This window comes from Brienomyrus brachyistius, chromosome 23 (assembly GCF_023856365.1).
Source record: "Brienomyrus brachyistius isolate T26 chromosome 23, BBRACH_0.4, whole genome shotgun sequence".
NCBI classification, from domain to species: domain Eukaryota; kingdom Metazoa; phylum Chordata; class Actinopteri; order Osteoglossiformes; family Mormyridae; genus Brienomyrus; species Brienomyrus brachyistius.
Window position 1 is genome coordinate 13,808,033 of NC_064555.1, and position 22,401 is coordinate 13,830,433.

The window sequence follows — 22,401 nt, forward strand, 5'->3', positions numbered from 1 at the left end:
CACAGGTACTGAGTGGGTACTTACATGAGATGCACAGGTACTGAGTGGGTACTCACAGGAGATGTACAGGTACTAAGTGGGTACTTACATGAGATGCACAGGTACTGAGTGGGTACTTACAGGAGATGCACAGGTACTGAGTGGGTACTTACCGGAGATGCACAGGTACTGAGTGGGTACTCACAGGAGATGTACAGGTACTGAGTGGGCACTTACAGGAGATGCACAGGTACTGAGTGGGTACTCACAGGTGATGTACAGGTACTGAGTGGGTACTCACAGGAGATGCACAGGTACTGAGTGGGTACTCACAGGAGATGCACAGGTACTAAGTGGGTACTTACATGAGATGCACAGGTACTAAGTGGGTACTTACAGGAGATGCACAAGTACTAAGAGGGTACTGAATGGGTACTCACAGAAGATGTACAGGTACTGAGTGGGCACTTACAGGAGATGCACAGGTACTGAGTGGGTACTCACAGGTGATGTACAGGTACTGAGTGGGTACTTACAGGAGATGCACAGGTACTAAGTGGGTACTTACAGGAGATGTACAGGTACTGAGTGGGCACTTACAGGAGATGCACAGGTACTGAGTGGGTACTCACAGGAAATGCACAGGTACTGAGTGGGTACTTACAGGAGATGTACAGGTACTGAGTGGGCACTTACAGGAGATGCACAGGTACTGAGTGGGTACTCACAGGAAATGCACAGGTACTGAGTGGGTACTTACAGGAGATGCACAGGTACTGAGTGGGTACTCACAGGAGATGCACAGGTACTGAGTGGGTACTCACAGGAGATGCACAGGTACTGAGTGGGCACTTACAGGAGATGTACAGGTACTGAGTGGGTACTTGCAGGAGATGCACAAGTACTGAGTGAATATGGTGTTATCCAAATGGAAAGTGGCATCAGGTGTGTTGTTACAAAACCAAAAATCAAACATTGACGAAAGATTAGTTTTCAGAATCTTGATGTAACCAGCATATGTCTCTTAAAAAGAACATTGGATCCACACACCAGCCTGTGACAATAATCACAAAAGCAATGCACATTTCAAGTGAAAAACCAAATAACCAGAAATGCTGGATAATGAGTTGACAGTGTTGTTGAAAAGATTGTGACGCCATGTTAACGCAACCTAGTGCTTTTTAATTATAATTTGCTCAAAGGAATAACAACAGCATCTGTGATTCTGTTTTGTTCCTGTGTTCTAGCTCGGAACTGGGAAACCCAGTTTAACATTTAACCAAACTGCAAATCCAGTCCATCTGTCCTTTTGCCTGTCCTTCTTTTCTGTTTGGAGCCTTTGGTCCTGAAGGTAGATAAACTAGCTAACTGTAATTACTATGGTCATGTGACCGGGGGGGTACCTAGAAATTTTGGGCCCCCTGACCAAATATGATCCCCGCCCCAGTCCAATTTTACATTTTCAAGCGCTCCTGTCAAGTGCAGCCCTCCGGATCGCTCAGGGTATCCATGCCCCTCCAACACCCCCAGAGTGGACAGATCACTAGCGTATGATACAGAGGGTGAAATGCTGAGCTGTTTCCCTAATAATGATGTCATCAGAAGTGGGTTGGGGGGTGCTTGTGCATTGACTACAGCTCACGATTAATTAGCTCAAGATCTGTGTGGTCAAAGAGCTTGCGAGAGTTTTACTTACACAAAAAAATTTTCTGGGGGCAGAACGAAAAACGATTGGTTATCTCTCTGAACTAATCAGATTGTAAAGGAGGTGGGCACAAGCAAATTGAGGGGCAGGACCAAGACATCTGATTGGCTGGTTCTGCCTCCTCTGCCCAACCCTTCATTGCCCAGCTCCGATGCTCAATAAACCTGGTGTAATGAAAATAATACTTAAAGTACTATGGGGTTATTTCGGATCATGTTGCTGAAACGGACTACATCAAATTATATACGCCGTACCCCAAATGCCCCTTCCAGTTAGCCCACTGTCACCTGTGCCTTCGCATAATATCTGCAGCTGGACTTAAACAGTGACTCATTTCCTAAAGCAGGTCATGCTAGCTGTGCTCCTATGTGATTAGACATGTTTACAGCTTTCTTTAAAAGTGTGAAGCTTAATCAGCAGTTTATAGATGCTTTAGCCTAGTGACATGTGCAGGGGAAGGTGCTGGAACCGGGGAGGGAGGGGGCATGACCTACTGGGGACCCACTCGGTAAATTCACATGATTAGAGGGGGGGGGGGGGGGGGTGGTCTCATTGATTTTTTTTTTTGCATTTGACCCCTACTCGTTGAATTCTAGATTTTGTGTGATCGCTGAAATTCAGGCATCAAAAATGGGAGCTTTAAAGTAGATTATTGATCGCATTCCATTCACAGATCTTTGTGGGGACCTGAAAAATGGTCCCTACAACATGAAAACAAAAACGGTTTTTTATTACATTGTGGGGGACATTTGAGGTCGGCCAGCACCCGATCACCTTTACAACCATCCTTTAAGTGAACACAGACACAAAGAGACACTTTCACAGACACCCTTTAGACTGGAACATCTCTACTGATGGGGGGTCAAAGGCTGAGAAAGTCTTTCACAGCTCATGTGTAAAAAAACGACCGCGATTCATGTGTGAAAACACCGTCGAAACATGGTCATACATAGGAAGGACCCCAGCGCTCCTATCTTATAATTTCCATCACAATGTTACCACACTAACCCTGCAAATGTGAGCCATCTTGTTCCAGTTCATCTCAGGGATATACCATGATGCATCATACTCAATGAGCTTTTGCTATATTACATTAATCATTGCATAATCTATATTGTACTTCTGCTACGCATCTCTGCACATAAGCTTAAGCGTACCAATATCGAAAAAGGTAAAGATTCAAGGCAATTCAGTGGGTCTGTGTGCGTCATTACTCATATTTGTGCAATGAGACTGAGAAATTGGCATTTTTTTCAGGCACAGCATCAGTGCAGGTCATTTTCTGCTTGATTGCCCCCCCCCCATGTGACTGTGCTGTTGACATGCCCGCAGCACCGAGGTCCATCTCCAAGGCAACAGCCATAGAACACAGTCGCATTGGGACAGACAAGAGAAAGTCTGTACGCCACAGTGCCCCCCATGGACGCGAACAATATGGTGCCAGTGACTGACGGAAGTTGCTGTCGTCCTGCTAGATACCCAGTCTGCATTTTCTAATTGCGGCAAAGTTTATACTTAATTGGTTTATTGATTAAATTAATATGGCTATTAGGGTACTGTTTGACAAGTCCTAAAATAAGTCATTTAGATTGATGTAGAGAGGCATTTATAACGGCAATAACATTAACTAGCCCTTAGGATAGCTGCTTATCCTATTGATCGTTGCAGGGGGTCTGGAGTCTATCCTGGAATCTGTGGGTGCAAGGCAGGGAACAACCCAGGGTAAATATATATAAATGCGTATTCTCATGTAATTCATGCTCATTTAAGCAGTTCATTTTAAAATGCTGCACATTCCTTTCTGTTTTAATGCGTTTTGTATACTGACTTCACTTTATTTACTAATTAATTTTCTTCACTTATATTTTCTATGAGTCTGTATATCTTCTGTGCTTTCCTTTATTTTTAGCAGCATCTCAAGTAAACAAAATATATATTTTTTTACATGTCCCGCTCCCCTGGTGGAAACGCTTGGCCATCCGCACCTATCCGCTGCTTTTAAAACCCAGATCGCCCTCGCACTCACTGCCGGATATTATTCTCACCCGATGCGGCTTACTGAGCTGACCGTGTCTTTTTGTCTAGCCCCAATCCATCAGTCCTGCCCGCATGCTTCCTCTCCTGCCCTGATCCCTTGGTACCTACCCCTTGGCTCCTGTAGGACTGCCCACCCTCAGCTTCCGAACCTTCTGCTCCGTGACTCGGACCAAGATCCCGCTTGTCGGTCCTATCTCTATCTGCCTGGGTTAGAATATACATTGGATGTGTGGGTTGTCCATGTCAGGTCCTCGGAGGTTACCTGTACCCAGATCCGCTCCACCAGAGTTGGGATTCTGTACTTCCTCTCCTACTCCTTCCAGAAATCTCCTAGGTCTTACGGGCTTTCAGATATAAATCGTTAGCCTGATGTCACACAGACAGCTCCTCCACTTCATCCAGACATGCATCTAATCCACGCTGGACACCAGACTTAATACCACCGGCTCATCCGCAAATTTCAGTGGCGCTGGAGCTGTTTTTCAGTAGCATGACCAGAGGAAACTCCTGTTAAGACTTCCATTGCCACATTTATAATACTTAAACTCGTCGGGACAGAAGGGGGGGGGGGGGGGGGGGGGGGGGTGTTGGATGCTTTACAATGGCACTGGGAAACAACACAGAAATACATGATAGATAGATAGATAGATAGATAGATAGATAGATAGATAGATAGATAGATAGATAGATAGATAGATAGATAGACTGCTTAGTGTAATGTTACTGAGTACATTTCTTATAGTTTGGCACGTTCGTAAGAATAGCGCTAACAGTTTGGAATTTCAGCGGATATATTGCTTATGTAGTTCTGAAAAAATGTTATTTAAAGATTTTAAATTAATTCATTTCGGTAGCATCAAATCAAACGGCTCAAGATTCGTTTCTATCCCTGGAACCTGGAACATTTCTGTTCTCTTTCTTTGCTGGTTAAGAATGTGATTCTCTTTGACTGTGTTTTGAGTACCCTACCCTGAATCACTAATGCCTTTTCTGCACCCGACTCACTTGGTTTGCTTCTCAGTTATACTCATTCAGCTGTACCTTTACTGAAGCGAATTAGGTTAAATATTAGAGTATTACTGCTCCTCATTTATGTCATGTGGCCACGTCCGTGTCCTCCATAACGTTTTCTAATTGTTCACTGAAACATAAGCTATCCACTAGATAGAAATTCGGATATATGCTACTATTTTATTTATTTTCATATATAGGTTAGAACGTTTTCTTATCCCTTCTGTCGTTTTTTTAATTAGAAGACGAAAGAAAACTAATGAAAACAGTCTGTCGATTTCTGGCACATGACAACATCACATCCAGTGCCAATGTAGTATATAATTATGATTTATGTCGGCTTTGTTTTATTTTTATTTAAATTTAATTCGATTTTAAAAAACTTTCATAAGTTAATTAAAAGTTGCAGAGTTGATTACATTTCCACCGGCACTAGGAAACTTTTTACGTTCCATGACAAGTGCAATGCTTCCACTAGGTGGCACTAGTTACCCTAGTACAGGAGTTTGCTCAAATCTTTTTTTATTATCGAGTTTAAGTTTGTTATATCTACAAAAGCCAAGTGCATGGCCTTACGTTTTGATTTTAATATAGGAGAGTGTTGTTATTTTAGAGTTTTACTATATTTAGATTTGTATTTTATATAAAATTGGAAGCAGAATTCTGTGATGTAACTTGTATCACTAGAGGGCACTGTTGTTCTATTTCTACTGAAAGCTAGTTCAAGTACGATAGTCAGAGAAGAGCTTCCTAAGCAAATGGTACATCCGCATCAATATTTTTTGCTAATGATCCGTTGGTATACATTGTGTAGATTCTTTGTCTGTTTGGTCATCAGATTACTGATGTAGTTCATAATAATACTTGGAAAAACTTTTGAACGAGGAATAATTTCAGAACGGCAGTTTGTATGTAAAAATGGAACGTACCAGGCAGGATATCTGCATACGCTGTTCACAAGGGGCTGTGAAGGGGCTCCTAATTTGTCCATAAAATGTCCAAGCTCCAAAATGGCTGTGACGTTGGAGACCTAATTATTTGAATAAATAAAACGCATAAAACGCAAAGCTGTGCAAACCGCTTTGGACGGGAGTATCTGCCAGGCAATTGTAACGATAATAACGATAATAATTACTGTTTTGCAAACATCGGTGACAGGCTGCGCCACGTGAAGGTACGCATGCAGCCAGAAGCCCGTGGCGGCCAAACCATGTGCGCTGGGCGACGCAGGAGCTGCCACGTACAGCAGTTTTGGTTCAAAAATAAGAAACAGCTGATCCATGTAGCGGCTTGGGGACTTGGGGTGGGGCTGGGAGCCCAGTTTTTGGAAGGGGGGGTGGTGCATAAGGGGATGCAGCTGAGATACAGATGTGCGCTCCTCTGACAGCTGGCATCGGGGTTTCTTGGGAAGATTGCCTGAAGAGAGCAGAGCCAAATGAGAACTGAACGAGGGAGTGTGTGCGTTTGTCTCTCTCTTTTTGCTTTTTGCGTCTGTGTATGTGATTGTCTCTTCCGTTACCTCTGTGTGTATGGGTAATCATCTCTCTCTCTTTGTCTCAGTGCATGTACATGTGTTATTGTCTCTAGCCCCGTGTCACTTTGTGTGACTGTCACTCTCTCGTCTCATTTTGTGTGTTACTGTCACTCACTCCCAGTCTCACTTTGTGTGTGTGACTGTCACCCTCTCCCTGTCTCACTTTGTGTGTTAATGTCACTCACTCCCAGTCTCACTTTGCGTGTGTGACTGTCACCCTCTCCTTGTCTCACTTTGTGTGTTACTGTCACTCACTCCCTCGCCCACTTTGTGTGTGTGACTGTCACCCTCTCCCGGTCTCACTTTGTGTGTTAATGTCACTCACTCCCTGTCTCACTTTATGTGTTACTGTCACTCACTCCCAGTCTCACTTTGTGTGTGTGACTGTCACCCTTTCCCTGTCTCACTTTATGTGTTACTATCACTCACTCCCAGTCTCACTTTGTGTGTTACTGTCACTGACTCCCCCGCTCACTTTGTGTGTGTGACTGTCACCCTCTCCCTGTCTCACTTTATGTGTTACTGTCACTCACTCCCAGTCTCACTTTGTGTGTTACTGTCACTCACTCCCTCGGCCACTTCGTGTGTGTGACTGTCACTCTCTCCTCGTCTCACTTTGTGTGTGTAACTGTCACTCGCTCCTTCGTGGACTTTGTGTGTGTGACTGTCACTCTCTCCTGGTCTCACTTTGTGTGTTACTGTCACTCACTCCTCGTCTCGCTTTGTGTGTGTGACTGTCACCCTTTCCCTGTCTCACTTTATGTGTTACTGTCACTCACTCCCAGTCTCACTTTGTGTGTTACTGTCACTGACTCCCCCGCTCACTTTGTGTGTGTGACTGTCACCCTCTCCCTGTCTCACTTTATGTGTTACTGTCACTCACTCCCAGTCTCACTTTGTGTGTTACTGTCACTCACTCCCTCGCCCACTTCATGTGTGTGACTGTCACTCTCTCCTCGTCTCACTTTGTGTGTGTAACTGTCACTCGCTCCTTCGTGGACTTTGTGTGTGTGACTGTCACTCTCTCCTGGTCTCACTTTGTGTGTTACTGTCACTCACTCCTCGTCTCGCTTTGTGTGTGTAACTGTCACCCTTTCCCTGTCTCACTTTATGTGTTACTGTCACTCACTCCCAGTCTCATTTTGTGTGTTACTGTCACTGACTCCCCCGCTCACTTTGTGTGTGTGACTGTCACCCTTTCCCTGTCTCACTTTATGTGTTACTGTCACTCACTCCCAGTCTCACTTTGTGTGTTACTGTCACTCACTCCCTCGCCCACTTCGTGTGTGTGACTGTCACTCTCTCCTCGTCTCACTTCGTGTGTGTAACTGTCACTCGCTCCTTCGTGGACTTTGTGTGTGTGACTGTCACTCTCTCCTGGTCTCACTTTGTGTGTTACTGTCACTCACTCCTCGTCTCGCTTTGTGTGTGTGACTGTCACCCTTTCCCTGTCTCACTTTATGTGTTACTGTCACTCACTCCCAGTCTCACTTTGCGTGTTACTGTCACTCACTCCCTCCCCCACTTCGTGTGTGTGACTGTCACTCTCTCCTCGTCTCACTTTGTGTGTGTGACTGTCACTCTCTCCTGGTCTCACTTTGTGTGTTACTGTCACTCACTCCCAGTCTCACCTTGTGTGTGTGACTGTCACCCTCTCCCTGTCTCACTTTGTGTGTTACTGTCCCTGTCTCTCTGTCTCACTGTGAGCGTGTTTGACCTCGTTTGTGTGTATGCTTTTGTGTGTTACGTGTTGGTGTCTCCGTGCACATCCAATTTCGGTCGGTTTGCAAGTGTGACGGTGTGTACGAGTGTCGTCCATGCGAGCCCCTCTCCCATCGCACGGGCAGTGGATATGTCATGTGTAGTTTATTTATATGTGTTTACTTACACATGGGTGGCCTGGGAGATGTGGCATGGAGACAGGAGGCTGTCCGCTCTTATCTGCGAAGGATGTTGCTGCTGTTGTGGCCTACGGCAGGTTCTGGGGCTGCAGTTAGTGCTCCCCCAGGCCCCCACTTCTCCTGAACAGATGAAAACAGAACCTGAGACGCCAGGAGGTTTTTTTTATAGGTCTCTGGAGTTCCGTGATGCTGTGAGCTAAAGGCTCAGCCCAGCTCACTTTAATGAAACCTCTGCTTGATTACCACCCTGGACTCCTGCTGTTCGGGGAAACCAAGGCTGCAGATGAGGTTGCGTCTGCATCTTCAGGTGCAGGTGCCCAGACTGAAATAGAGCCCGATCTCGCCTTGACTTGCAGAACACGTATTAGCTGTGAAAAAGACCCGTAGTTATATTAAACCCAAGTTCTCCCCCATGTTTCCCAAATGCGGAGACATGGGCGACAGAATGTTCTAGAATGTCCCGGGCCTCTCTCAGGAGTGTATATCATCTCTGTCCCTGATATACCAGTGAGGGCCATTTCCTGAGGAAGAGGTGGCCCGTTCTGATATCATGTGAATGCAGTTGAATCCTAGAATCAGTGACCTTCAATTCCCCCCTCACCACCACCACCCATTTTCCTTGGATTTTGGAAGGCCTTCTGGTGGTGCAGGGTGTATCGGACCTCTGAAAAGGCTGGGTGGACTTAGCTTATCCAGCCAAGGAGCTTATCTGTCCACAAAACCTCCTGGTGGAAAGTGGCATAGCAGAATCCCAGGCAGTATGTCAGGCATCGCACATAATGCCTGTTTCAGGGGAGAAAAAATTCAGTTGTTTTGACATAAACCTTTTGTTTTTATTGTCAAATTCTGGCAGATTCCTGGAGCCCAGTTTTCTTAGAGGTAAGGGATGGAGTCTCACATCTGAGTGTTGAGAATTCCCTTTATTAAGCCACCTATAAGAATATTGTTAGGCATGCAACCTGATCTCTGTGCTCCTGGATTGTTTGGGAATTGGGCCAACTTGGGTTCATCAAGGACGACAGGAAAAATTAATGAATGACGAGACAAATGAGTCCATCAGGTGACTGCAGGGGAGTCTGGCATTAACAGAGCCAAGGGAGATTGAGGGAGGGGCCATTTCAGCACTGCCAGTCAGGAGGCAGGGTGATGTAAGGCCTTTCTCTGCTCTCTCCTCAGCCCACCTGTCTCGGGGCCGAGCGGCTGGGGTTGGCTCCTCTGCGTTTCCCTTCACTCTACATCCACGGGCAGACAAAGATGGAGCCTCCTCACGGCACCTACAGGAACTGTTTGGAAAGCTGTGAGACAGTCATGTCGCGAAGGCCTGAGACTTATGTTTCGAAAACACTGCATAAATAATCGGGAAAATACACAAAATGTTAATGTGTTTATTAGCAGGGCGGCTTGGTGGCTATCACTGCTGTCTCACATCTCCAGCGCTGAGGGTTCGAAATCTGGCTGTGAGTGTGGTGTTTCCATCATCTCTCGTTGTACCTGTCAGCTGAAGGTTACTGGTTCAAGTCCCATGGCTGGCAGAGTGATGTCGCTTTTGGGCCCTTGAGCAAGGCCCTTATCCCCAAGTTGCTATATGGACTGTCTGCTTTCTCAATTACAAATATATGGGCTTCTTTAGATACTTTTCCTACCTCTTAAGATATACAGTCAGGTGAATTCATGACTCTAAATTGACTATAGTGTGTTTCTATGTGTCCTCTGATGGACTGGCACCCAGTCTAGCGTGTCTTCCGTCCCGCATCATGTTCTGACTGGGATAAGCTCCAGAACTACTGCATCCCTGAACTGGATAACAGAAAGGAACACAGATGGATCTTTACCCGGAGAAATGTGTGATACGTGTCTCATTATTATGGCATCTCTTCTTTCACTGCAGCTGGTTATAATTGTCTGACTCTTATTTGCGTCTATATTGATCAGAGAGATGTTTGTTAACACTGGAAGATGCAGGAAAAGTGTTGTGTGGAACTTCTCCTCTCTCAGCCTCCGCGCGTCGCACGTCAGAAATGAGATTATGCTCGGCACGGCGGCCCTTTGATGAGACTCGATCACTGCAACCCGGGGTTTCTGGGCGGAGGCGAGGCCCAAGCGGGACTCAGCTGAAATTCATGAAGGATGTCATTTTTCGGATGTTTTTTTTTAACATCTGAAAGGAGGCTGGTTGCCAAATTGTTTGTGTGTGTGTGTGTGTGTGTGTGTGTGTGTGTGTGTGCCCTGCGATGGGTCGGTGCCCCATTCAAGGTCCTGCCATGAGCCTGTAACTTTCGTAATAGGCAACCCTACATAGGACAAGTAGATATGAAAAAAGGATAAATGGATGGGGGCCCACAGGCCCATTGCTGTATTATCTGGTGGGGGAGTCACAGCTGTAACTATACAAATAGGGAATTTGCCCATCGGGTCATTTTGGCGTTGGGGCAGAATGGCGGCCTGCTGGTGGGGACCCTCAGCCCTGACCATGCCCAGGCTTGCCCGGCAGAAGCAGAATAAGAATCGGTCTCTGCAGACGTCCCTGGAACTGTGAGGCGGCCCTTAGCCCAACATGGCAAGCAATCCTGTCGCCATGCCGACCCAGTTCAAGTGAGAGAGACACAGAGAGAGACAGAGAGGGAGAAGGAGAAAGAGCCGTATAGTTTTTGTTGACTGCAGCGTCAAAGCATCGGAGCCGGGGGCTGCAGGAGGCCAGGGGGCTGTCGCCGTGGGGACGACTCATGGCTCCTCGGAGCCTTTCATACAGGGCCAATCCACCCCCACCCCGCTCTGCCGCCATAACCTGTTATTCCACATGGACAATTGGTTTGGGTGATGGGCCTTTTCAAAAACTGCCTCCTTTGATGGAAACGGTTCAAGGCAGCTGATTTTTCTCCTGCTCAGCTCGCCTGTTTCCTATTCACAGGTCTGTCTTCCCTTCCGCCTCGCTCCCTCGCTCTCGTCCTGTCATTTATTTATTTGTTTTCACTCAGGGGGCTCCCCGAGGGAACGACCTGGAAGGCGCATGTCACATCCTCCCATTCTTTTCCCAGCATCCTCTATCCTGTTTGCTTTCCTTTCTTGTTTTTCTTTAGCAGGACCTGCACCGTTATATATGTGAGCCTCAAATAGGTACTAACTAACCCCCCCTCCCAGAAAAGCTGAAACCATGTGTATCTTGTAATAAAAATTTCATAGTATTTTCACATCTGAGAGAACTAATAAGCCACCAAAACATACAGTCTCACACACACACAGGTAATTATATCTTTGTGGGGACTCTCCATTCATTTCAATGGGGAAAACTCTAATACCAACATGACAACCTTAACCCCTACCCAGCCCAAACCGTAATCAAACTAAACACGAGACTTTCGGTATTTTTACTTTCTTGATTGCATTCACAGATCTTTGTAGGGACCTGAATAATGGTCCCCACAATGTAATACAAACCAAATCCACACACACACACACACACATTTTGCAATGACCAGGAAGTAAGGGGACACATATTATGTAGGTGTCTTTAAGACTTGGAGTGCTTCTTTGTGTTTAGCGGGTCGGACCAAAGAACAGGAGCGAAATTCTGGAACACAAGCGAGGAATCTGCCTCAAATATGCCGCCTGCAGCTTGAAGATCTGGCTCCCTCCTTCCTGCCTCTCTCACCTTCTCCCGCGAGCAGTCTGGGATGCTGGTCCTCTTTTCCATCCTGATGATAACACCCTTTCTGGGAACGCCACAGCACAGGTGCTACATGCTAACAGTGGCGTGATGGTTCAACTGTCATGTGACATGAAGGGGGCCCAATGTTTTTTTGCCTCTCCCCCCTTGACTGGCTCCACTGTGCCGTGTGACATGATTCATTTTGCATTTCCCCTCAATTTGTAAGCAGCCCAGAGCAGCGACGTTAATGATCCCGGCAGAGAGCCGACTTACTCGTCACCCACATACCTCCATCTGTACTTGGGGCCCCCCCGACGCGGGAAGACCGGCCAATCCCAGGCCAGACTGAAGCAACACCGCATGCCTGCCGAGTTACGCTACAGAAAACTGAGACGCGGAAGAGTAGTCTGCCACAGCAGGACACTCAACCCAGCAAACGTCGTATAAATATTCAATAAACGTCGCGCTACATAGAGGAGTGTCTGCTGAGTCATTTTCAGAAGTAAAATTACGGCGAGGGGGAAAATATTGCATTTTGCGCTCTTCTCATTTGCCTTCTACATTTTCAGCCATTACTCTTATCATGACAGACACTAATCCCCTTCTGGAGCTGCTTATGACAGCTCTAATATTGTCCCACATTCTGACGCCCTCCCCAAACCCCTTCCCCCACCCCCCAGGCACTCTCGCCCACCACCCTGGCTGCATAACACATCAGCGACTCTTGCCAGAGGGGGCAATTTCACACCTTCCTGCCTGCATCTGTCCGCCAGCCCTGCGGCGGTCCCAGTGCCCCCAGCTGCCCTTCGCTTCCCCCAGTGCGGGGGCCTGGGGGCTCTGGTGGGGGTCTTGTTTGCACTTCTGCCTTGCTTGCATTTATGACGCAGGCTGTCCGCTATGATTGGCTCTGACACCGAGGTGTTTTGCTGCCTCACTTGCACACTTCCTGAGCTGTGATGTGTCCATGACTCTAAATCCCTTGTATAATGAATGATCTTTATTATTCAATAGTTATGGGTGAAAATACACCAGTATGAGGTGAAGAATTCAATGTAAGGTAACTAGAAGCAAATTAGCCGTATGCTCATGAATAGTGTCTGGAAATGTAAAAATGTTGCTTGCAGAGTGAATTTCACAATAAACACTTTCACTGCCTCACCAAGTTACACTATATGGATAAAAGAATTACTAGTTCTTAGATAGTTAAATATTGCAATCAAGTCAAAGCAGAATTGTACAATCTACTCTGTAGCACTGACTGCTGAATACATAGCATACACTATATAGACAATATATGTATGCCAAGACATTTTGAACAATTCTATGCTTCCTGTATTATGTGATCAGTTTGGGGAAGGCCCTTTTCGCTTCCGGTATGACTGCGCCCCAGTGCACAAAACAAGGTCCATAAAGACATGGCTGGGTAAGTTTGGTGTGGAAGAGCTTACCTAGTACACAAAGAGCCCTGACCTCAACCCCATCAAACACCTTTGGAATGAACTAGAATGGAGATTGTGAGCCAGACCTTCACGTCCAACATCAGTGCCTGACCTCACAAATGCCTGAACTGAAATGGACAGCCTTCCCCGAAGAGTGGCAGCTGTTATCACTGCCAATATGGAGAACAACTCCCCAAGCCTATGGATATTGATGCCTATGGATTTAGAATGGGATGCCATGACGTTTCCTGTAAATGTAATGGCCGGGTGTCCCAATACTTTTGTCCATATAATGTACATTATGTACTCAGCAGTCAGTGCTAGCGAGGAGTCTGTACAGTTCTGCTTGTGCCTTGATTGTAATATTAAACTTTTTAAGTGCTAATTAAGTTACATGTGCACGGACACCTGTTTCAGGTCAACAATGCAATAGTAACAGTAATTGGACAATGTTAAAGTGCTTTTGTTTCTCAGTCATGCTCGGCAGAGGTCAGAGCAGCTGGTCCTACTTCTCTCCATCAAAATATTAGTTTTTTTTTGTTTGGTTATGCCAGCTACATCATTAAATGACAATCAGGGGGAAACGGGACAAAAGTCATTGATCAAATTGTAGCCAGATGAGAGGAAATACAGGGAAGCAAGAAATAACGACCCCCCCTGCTCTCTCAGCTGAACCGAACTATGTTTGTGCGCTTTGGTCTTCTCACATGATGTCCCTAAATGCAAGCTCCATTACTGTCTAGAATTTCAGTAGTAACCAGGTTTTGCTGACAAGGATCACCAACAATCACGAAGGGACTATTCCGATTGCTTGATTCTTTCCAGCGACGCCATTATGCTAGTAGGGAATTGCAAAGTTCAATTTCTTAACTCGAGTTTCACTCTGAGTGCTTTAGCTAGGTTTATAGTTACTTTGTGTATTGCTCTTTCTTGTCTTGCTGGACTACAATTCTGGATCGCCTATGAGATTTTGCAGCAACTGATTGACCTGTTTCCATTTTAGACTTTGATTTGATTTGACGTTCTTACTTTGACAATAAACTCTGTGATTGGATGTCCACCCATGGAGTTTCCCTCAATCATTGCAAAAGACTTCGCCATGGAAAAGGAACCAACGCAGCTTCTTTGCGATGTTACATAGCGTTCTGCAGTGCCTTAAGAATGCACCTTAGATGGGGCATATAAATACCCTGATCACCACCTCACAATCTCTTTAGGTGGCCCAGATGCATCACTATTACCGAGAAGTAAAAAAGGACTATGGTGAACCCGCGGAGTTCACTAATCGGCCAGCTGATTTTTGTCTTGATTTGGGCGAGGATTGCATTTATGATTTCTCAGCTCACAGACAGGGATTTACTGTGAGCGACGTCTGTCAGGTCTAAAAATGGTCCTGTGGTCAGGCCCCCATCTCCATTCATCAAACATTTTTCAGAAGTATTTCAGCATAAGTGCTGAGGAGCGATTGCTAAATTTGTGCCAGTGGATTAAATCAACTATGGACTCCACCTTATAGTTTTAGACTCCAGTACCTAGAATGATAGTGCCCTCATTGCCTAATCCTTACCACTGCAAGCCAGTCTGCAGAAATGACTCATTGGGACTAGAGGCTATTTTCCTTTGATCTGGATCTTAAAAATCAGAAGAGTGTCCCCCTTCCTACTATCTACAAAAAGTAATTCCGGTGGAGATGGAGCTTCACCCATGCAGGTTGGTGACACGCATCTACCTATGGATAAGTACCACTTTAAAGTGGAACAACATTTGTGGCTATACATGTAGCCACTTGTGGGCACAATATTGCTAGCTGTCTCAACTTCCAAGACAACACACTAAATCCAGGGTATGTAGTATATGTCCTGTCACATTGACATTGAAAAGACATATCTAAGTTCAGTTATTATGATGCAATCACTCTGTTTCTGCTGAAGCAGTGATTGACTCAGATAGTAATTTTACAAGTAAGATCATGGTGAAATACTTGAACATCCCATTCTATCCTTGTCAATCATCCATAGCTGTGAGACCCATTAACGGTGGATTGGATCTGGTTATGCTTCGCATAACGTTACAGGTGGGTTTTCTCCATAGTGAGTCCGTCACATGGCTATTGATTCTCCTAATTTTGAGGTAGAGCTCAGCCTCCCACAATCCTCTTATCTGCTGGTCCAACAAGGAATTGGTTGGTTGGTGACTGTTTCCTACAGTGTCTTACCCTACCTGTGCATTCTAGAAGTGTGGAGAATCTGATGGCCTTTGGTTTAGAGATCTTCATTGAACTGAAAGCCATTTATTTACCAACCTGCTGATCATGGGACTCATGCTGATCATGCTATCAATGTGCGACTTGGAGTCGCTTCCCCTCAGGGTCACGTCTATCCTTTGTCAAACCCTGAATCTAAAGCCATGGAACAATACATACAGAAAGCTTCAAGGGAAGTATTCATCCATCCAACTTTACCCAAAGAAGCTAGCATTTTAATAGGGAAGAATGAGGGTAGTCTCTGACTATACATCGACTATCACCAACCAAATGAAGTCATTGTGAAGTACCATTACCCTATACCTCTGTGCCCTGCAGCTCTGGAGCAATTAAGGGAAGCTAATTATTCTACTAAGATGTACTTGTAAAGTGCATACAGTTTAATTTGGATACACAAAGGGGATGAATGCAAGATGACATTTCACACTCATGTTGGACACTATGAGTATTTGGTAATGCTATATGGCCTGGTCAATGCACCCCCTGTGTTTCAGTTTTTGTTAATGAAATTCTACCCGAGTACCTAAAACATTTGTTATTGTATAGATGGTAAAATGCTGATGTATTCCACTGATCACCAAAGCCACACAGAATATGTATAGCTTGTTTAGCAGAAGCTCTTAGTCAATAACCTTTTGGGAAGAAATGTCAGAAAACTGAAAGCTGGTTACTTGGCTACGTGATCAGTGCTCAGGATGTACAAGAGAACCCGTGGAAGGCAAAAATTCAGAGAGTGTGGCCTAACTCATAGACAATAAAGGATGTGCAAAGGTTTTTAGGATTCACCAATATCTATTGTCATTATATACGGAATCTTAGCTTTGTCGTGGAACCACTTACAACCTTGTTTGAAGAAAGAGATTCCCTCAAATTCAAGTGGACTAAAGAAGCTGACCTTACCATTGAAGAATTGAGGACCCAAATTGGCACTGCTTGAATTTTGAAAGATGCAGAGCCCTTCATCCCATTGATTTTAGAGGTAATTGGTGTCAAAGTGGGAATAGGGGTCGTTCTTTCCCAAGCACAAGGAGAACCACTTACGTTATACCTCTGTACCTGCTTTTCAAGGAAGCTCTCAGTTGCACAAAGGAAATGCAACATCAGGAATTAGAAACTGTTAGCTATTTAGCTAACCTTTGAGAAGTAGAGACATTGGCTTAAAGGAGCATAACATCGTTTCCTCATACTTACCAATCATTACACCTAGAATACAATAGAACAGCAAAGAAATGGATCTGGCACCAGGCTCTCTGGTCCTTCTTCTTCAGCTCCATTCTTCAGTCGTTTTATTTTACTCTGGTCTACTCTGCTTTGGAAGACAATATACAATATAGTGAGGAATTGTGATTAATGTATCACTGCAGCAAACTATTAAATGACAGAAATACTTCATGGATCAACCACGATACCGGCCCAACTAAGAAGTCTGCCTTTCCATCCAGGACATATGCCTTCAGACTCCTTTGAGAGAGTCCATAGTTCATTGGTACTTTTCTGGTAATTAACTTGGAATCTTATTGGTTGTCTTACACCTAAAGGTCACTGGCTGGCTGTTTTATAATGCAGTGAACATTTAGAAAGTGTGAATTAATACAATAAAAATAGGTTTTTATTAAAAAGCCTGTACTGTCTGGAAATTCAGAAGCACACCCAAAGCAGCAATAGTGTACAAAAACAAAAAATAACAAACAAAATATTTTGAGTAGAAAAAATGGCTGTACCTAAAATAGCAATATGCTGTTAAATTCACTGGGTGACCCATTGTAACACACTTCTAGCAAATGACCTCCCAAGCTGTTCACTTGTGCAGTATCTTGATTTTTTTCCTCATTAAAGTATTTGAGACTAGTTATTATCCAAATCATCATTCCACACCTTTCTGTGTTCATTTCAACAATAGTATCTCCAGGAAATGTGAGAGAACAACTTTACTTTCGTCTTTGTGAAATATTCCTTCTTGAAAGTCCTTAACCTAGAACCCCCCCCCGTCTTTTTCATACAGACGGAAAAGTTGCCATTGTGTACTTCTTTTAGAACATATTTGCTTTTTTGAAAGTCTTCCCCATGTACTAGTAAGGGGTTGCACTTGAGTATCTAAAGATAATATAGTGAGACACATTGATAGATTTTCATGGCTTACAGTGCAGAAATGAGGCAGCATTTTCAGCGAGTCAGACCTCTAATGTTCTTCCGAATGCCGAACACCTGCCACGGTCCGTGTCCTGTGATTCCATACACATGGATTAGGCTCAGTCTGCTGTAAGGATTGCCTCAATAAATTCAGACAATGGGACGGAGATCCGGACTAAATGGTCGTTTAGGCTAAACGGCAGGCTGTGTGTTTGATTAGCAGCTAGATGGCCCCGTTCGTCACGTCTCAGTGTGCATGGGTCACTTATGGGCCTTTAAGCTCCATAAAGCTCTGTGCAAAAAGCCACCTTCTCAAAATTCCCTTTTTCTCTGCAGATGGATCCATCGCGAGACACAGCCATGATGCCTCCAGACATTGTTAGGCTTCACCATCTCCTGAATGTATTAATCGAGCCTCACAACCATTTAACAACCAAACCTTATGATATATTAGACATAATGTAATTGACTTTTTTGCCTGTAGTGTCCAGGAATAGAGATTTACCTGCCGATTAACTTTTTAACACATTTAGTGATTCTTAGAAACCTTGGAGACGTCTCTCAACTGGCTGAAGGTTTCTTTAATTTATGCATATATGTACATATATATGTATATATATGTATGTTAGGGGTGTAACGGTATACAAAAATCGTGGTTTGGTACGTACTTTGGTTTTGAACTCACAGTTTATTTTCAGTACTTTCGGGCAGGGTCACAGCTTAGGGGACAGGGCAGGGGGCAGCATGGGGGACAGGCAGGGTGACAGTATGGGGGACAGGCAGGGGGCAGCATGGGGGACAGGCAGGGTGACAGTATGCACAGACAGGCAGGATGACAGCATGGGGGACAGGGCAGGGGGCAGCATGGGGGACAGGCAGGGTGACAGTATGGGTACAGGGCAGGGGGCAGCATGGGGGACAGCATGGGGGACAGGCAGGGTGACAGGCAGGGTGACAGGCAGGGTGACAGGCAGGGTGACAGCATGGGGGACAGTATGGGTGACAGGCAAGGTGACAGCATGGGGGACAGGCAGGGGACAGCATGGGGGACAGGCAGGGTGACAGCATGGGGACAGGCAGGGGACAGGGAGGGTGACAGCATGGGGGACAAGTAGGGTGACAGTATGGGGGACAGCATGGGGGACAGGCAGGGTGACAGTATGGGGGACAGGCAGGGTGACAGTATGGGGGACAGGCAGGGTGACAGTATGGGGGACAGGCAGGGTGACAGTATGGGGGACAGGCAGGGTGACAGTATGGGGGACAGGCAGGGCACAGCATGGGTGTCTCACAGGGTTTGAGGGGTAAGAACAACTACAAATCTGTCCTTCAACTGGCCTGGCTTTGGATCATCTATTAGGTTTGGGTGAGAGCAGCAGACGACAGGGCTGTCAGTGGCTTTACGGTAGAACCCCGGAATCACAAAGGCTTGGCAAAATCATCCAGGCACATCAACCCACCATTTGATCTAATCTGACTTGAAGTGTAGGGACTTGGAAAAAGGAAGCATTGCTTGGCCATTCCGGGCTTGAAGAGCCAAGTAGAAGCAAAGGCCCTCTGTCTTAAGGGCTTTTTTGAGACACAGTTTTTCACTCTTAGAAAAGTTTTGAGAGAGTAGATCCAGTCTTTGTTTGTATGAAGGAGATCATTGTGACAGACCGAAAACCGAGGGAAGATGCTGAAAGATTTTGACATCTATATTTTAGAATTCCATGCCAATGTTACTGACACAATAAAACTGAATCCCAATTTTCACTGCTTGTCAAAGTATTCAATTTCTGTAAATGTTTTTATTTATGAATCTGTTTATTTTTGTATTTGTAAAGGGATAAAAAACACAGAGCTTTATGTCACTCAGATTAATGCATTTATCTTGTCCTGACCTTTCGCATTTAGGCCAAATTGTTGGCAGAATACTTTTATTTGCTGCAGAATGAACTTTTTGTGGAATTTGGCACACTGTTGTTATGTGAAGCACCTGCTATAGAGGGAGCGAGCTGAGATTCCCAACCTGGCCAACTTGTTCTTCCATTAGGAAATATCAATGACGTAAACGAGGCAAAGTGGTATATACATAAAAAAAAAAATAAACGGTTGCTCGGCAGAATCTATGTGAAGTTTAAGTTACTAGATGTACGACAAAACTTTCCCCCCCCTGGGAAAGTGGGGCAGTACTTTATAGTATACATTTTTCAAACCCACAAGCAAAGCGTTCTCGAGTTATTTGACTTCAGAAATGTAAGGGCATGGAATATTCAATCCAAAACAGTTCTCATCAATATTTAATAACCCCTCATAAGTGCATTCACATTACCCCTTAACTCTCTTTGCCTCAAAAAAGCACTTAAATCTATATCATTATCTTTGCTAAACCAGCCCTAATCAGGGGTCTTCTTTGTGTTGCTAAATAATTGGCGACCCTTGCTGGAAAGACTCCCGATTCCATCCCTGCCCTATTAATATGCTACATGGTCTGTCATGATGATGTTTATGCATAGTTTCTCCCCAGCTAAAAAGTCTCCTACCGTTTGGTTTTTATGCAAACGATATCGGTAAACCTCCTACTCAGTTTCTATGATGTTATAATTTAGTTTTACACAGAGCATCCTCTGCACAGTAACTATATCTTGTTATGCCTTTTGTAGTAATAATATAAGGGTTGAAGGTTTGAATCACAGAGTGTGTTACCTGCATTGTAGCTCACCTGGATAAAAGCATCAGCTTGATAAATAAATCTAAATGAGACATGTTTGCCTTTTTTCAAGCCTTTAGAAAAGGTGACGGGTAACTAAACACTAATATCTGTGGAAAGCAAGCAGGTAAGAAGACCGTGATGCTACTTTATGTTCAGAGTAACACTGTCTGCTTGGAAGTAGCTCCTATGTATAAGTTCAAAGAGCAGTAATACGAGTGCGGGATTTGCTGACATGCTAAGAGCTTTTCCCTTGTGCCACTGATGGGTTTTATCGCTAAGCTAAATAAGGGAGTCCCTGTGCATGCGGCATCCACATTCAGGAGGACTATTCTGTCCCCTTTGTATAGTGCTGTGTATAACTAAAAAAAAATGCAAGTGAATATTGCAGCCCAGTACAAGCCCTGCAGTTTTGTCAAGTCCCCAACAGTGCTTGGTGATGCAATAGCGGCTATGGCCTGGGGGGCTGTTCCTGCATGCTGAGCTGCGGGGGCTGGGGCCGCTCTGGGCGGCAGCTTGTCTCCTGGACCCGCTTCTGGGCCTGCTCTCTCCTCACTGGGCTGATGACTCCATCCACTCCAGCTGTCGACTCTGCCTCCGGCTGCGGTTGCTCACAGCCTGTTCCTCTTTTGAGCCTAATTCCCTTACACCCTCCCACCCTCCCCTGGCCCTCTCCAGCTGCTGCTTTAATGACCTGCCTGGCTCGGTACACCTTCCCATATCGCCTCCCCCCCCCCCAACGCCAACAGTGTCACAGCCAATAATAGCTTTTAATCAGGATCCCAACTGCAAATAGCTGATCAGGCTTGCTCCTTAACACATTTTGTCGTGGGAATGAAGTCGTGTGATCCAACAACGACACGTCGTGTTATGGTGGCTCCGTGGTCAGCATGGGCAGGGGGACAAGGCCACGAGTAGCTAACGACCCCCCAAGAAGGCTTGACAGGACCCCAAAATAAGCATATTTCGTTAAGAATGAACGGAGTCACACCGAGAGGCCAAAGATGACTGAAAAACACCAATCCCACCTTCCCCTCCTCTGAGGAATGTCAAAATCCCAAGCGACAGGGTTGGCAGGGATGTTCGCGGTAAGTGACAGTTCCGTATTGCTGTAGCTCTGTGCCGAATCAAACATATATTAATATTAGCGGAACCGTTCGTTTGTGAAGGTGTTAAATAAAAAAAAAATGTATATGCAGCAGGTACTATAACAAGCTGAAATGCTAGAATGCCAGAATTCTTTTGGGAAATAGGATTCTGTCTCATTCGTTTGGTGCATATTTATATATCAGTGCATGTACGCCTTGCTAATTGGGCTGGCATCAAAGCCAACCTTTTAAGGAGGGAGGAGGCGTGAGAGTGTGCTCTTCCAGATGTTTTCCTGCATGCGCGTTACCTCGCCAGCGTCTGCGTTCTTGACCCTCAGAGAAGGTGGAATCGAGTTCATTAGCATGCCACTATAATGACTCGAACGAAAGCGCGTTTTCAGAACGGGCACCGCCGCTGTCCTAGATTTACATGAAAGAGACGGTACACAAAAATAGTCAGAACTCTTTTGAAAACGAAAACGAGGGGGAAAAAAAAAGCAGGTTCGCCGGTTGTGTGAAATTATCAACCGTTCGTCAAAGCTCTGATATCGCTGCCTCTAAAATAATGTGATAATAACAATGAGAAAGACTCTATGAATGAACCGCCTCTCTGTTCAGGTAGGATTTCTAAGGCGAAGGAGGTACAGAAAACCTTCGCTTGAATAAAAGACGTCAGGAGGAGTTTGGAAGTGACACGGGCCCTTGAAGTTTGCATGAGGGCCCAGCATCAGCCTGCCTGTGATTGTGTGGTGTTGGGGGCTTGCTGGTCTATAAAGAGGTAGCCTGCCTGAGAAGGGGGAAGGGGGCTGCCAGCCGGCTCTGCGGAGGACAGAATGAGAGGGTGAAGGGGCCTATTTCAAGGGACCATGCTGGGGAGACTTCCCATCGAGCCTCAGAACCCCCTTAGCACCCCCCTCCAACACCACCCTCCTCCACAGCTCATCTTGTAGTTCGATTTGAGCTTTCTTTTCCTCTC

The 22,401-nt window shown here is 45.4% G+C and overlaps 1 long non-coding RNA gene across 1 annotated transcript; it reads left to right on the forward strand.

The window, feature by feature from the left end:
* Positions 1 to 3,227: 3,227 nt before the first annotated feature.
* LOC125718651 (uncharacterized) lies at positions 3,228 to 12,236 on the forward strand. Its single transcript, XR_007384858.1, has 3 exons — positions 3,228 to 3,406; positions 11,706 to 11,897; positions 12,043 to 12,236. It is a non-coding gene; the product is annotated as an uncharacterized LOC125718651 (long non-coding RNA).
* The last annotated feature ends 10,165 nt before the right edge of the window (positions 12,237 to 22,401 follow it).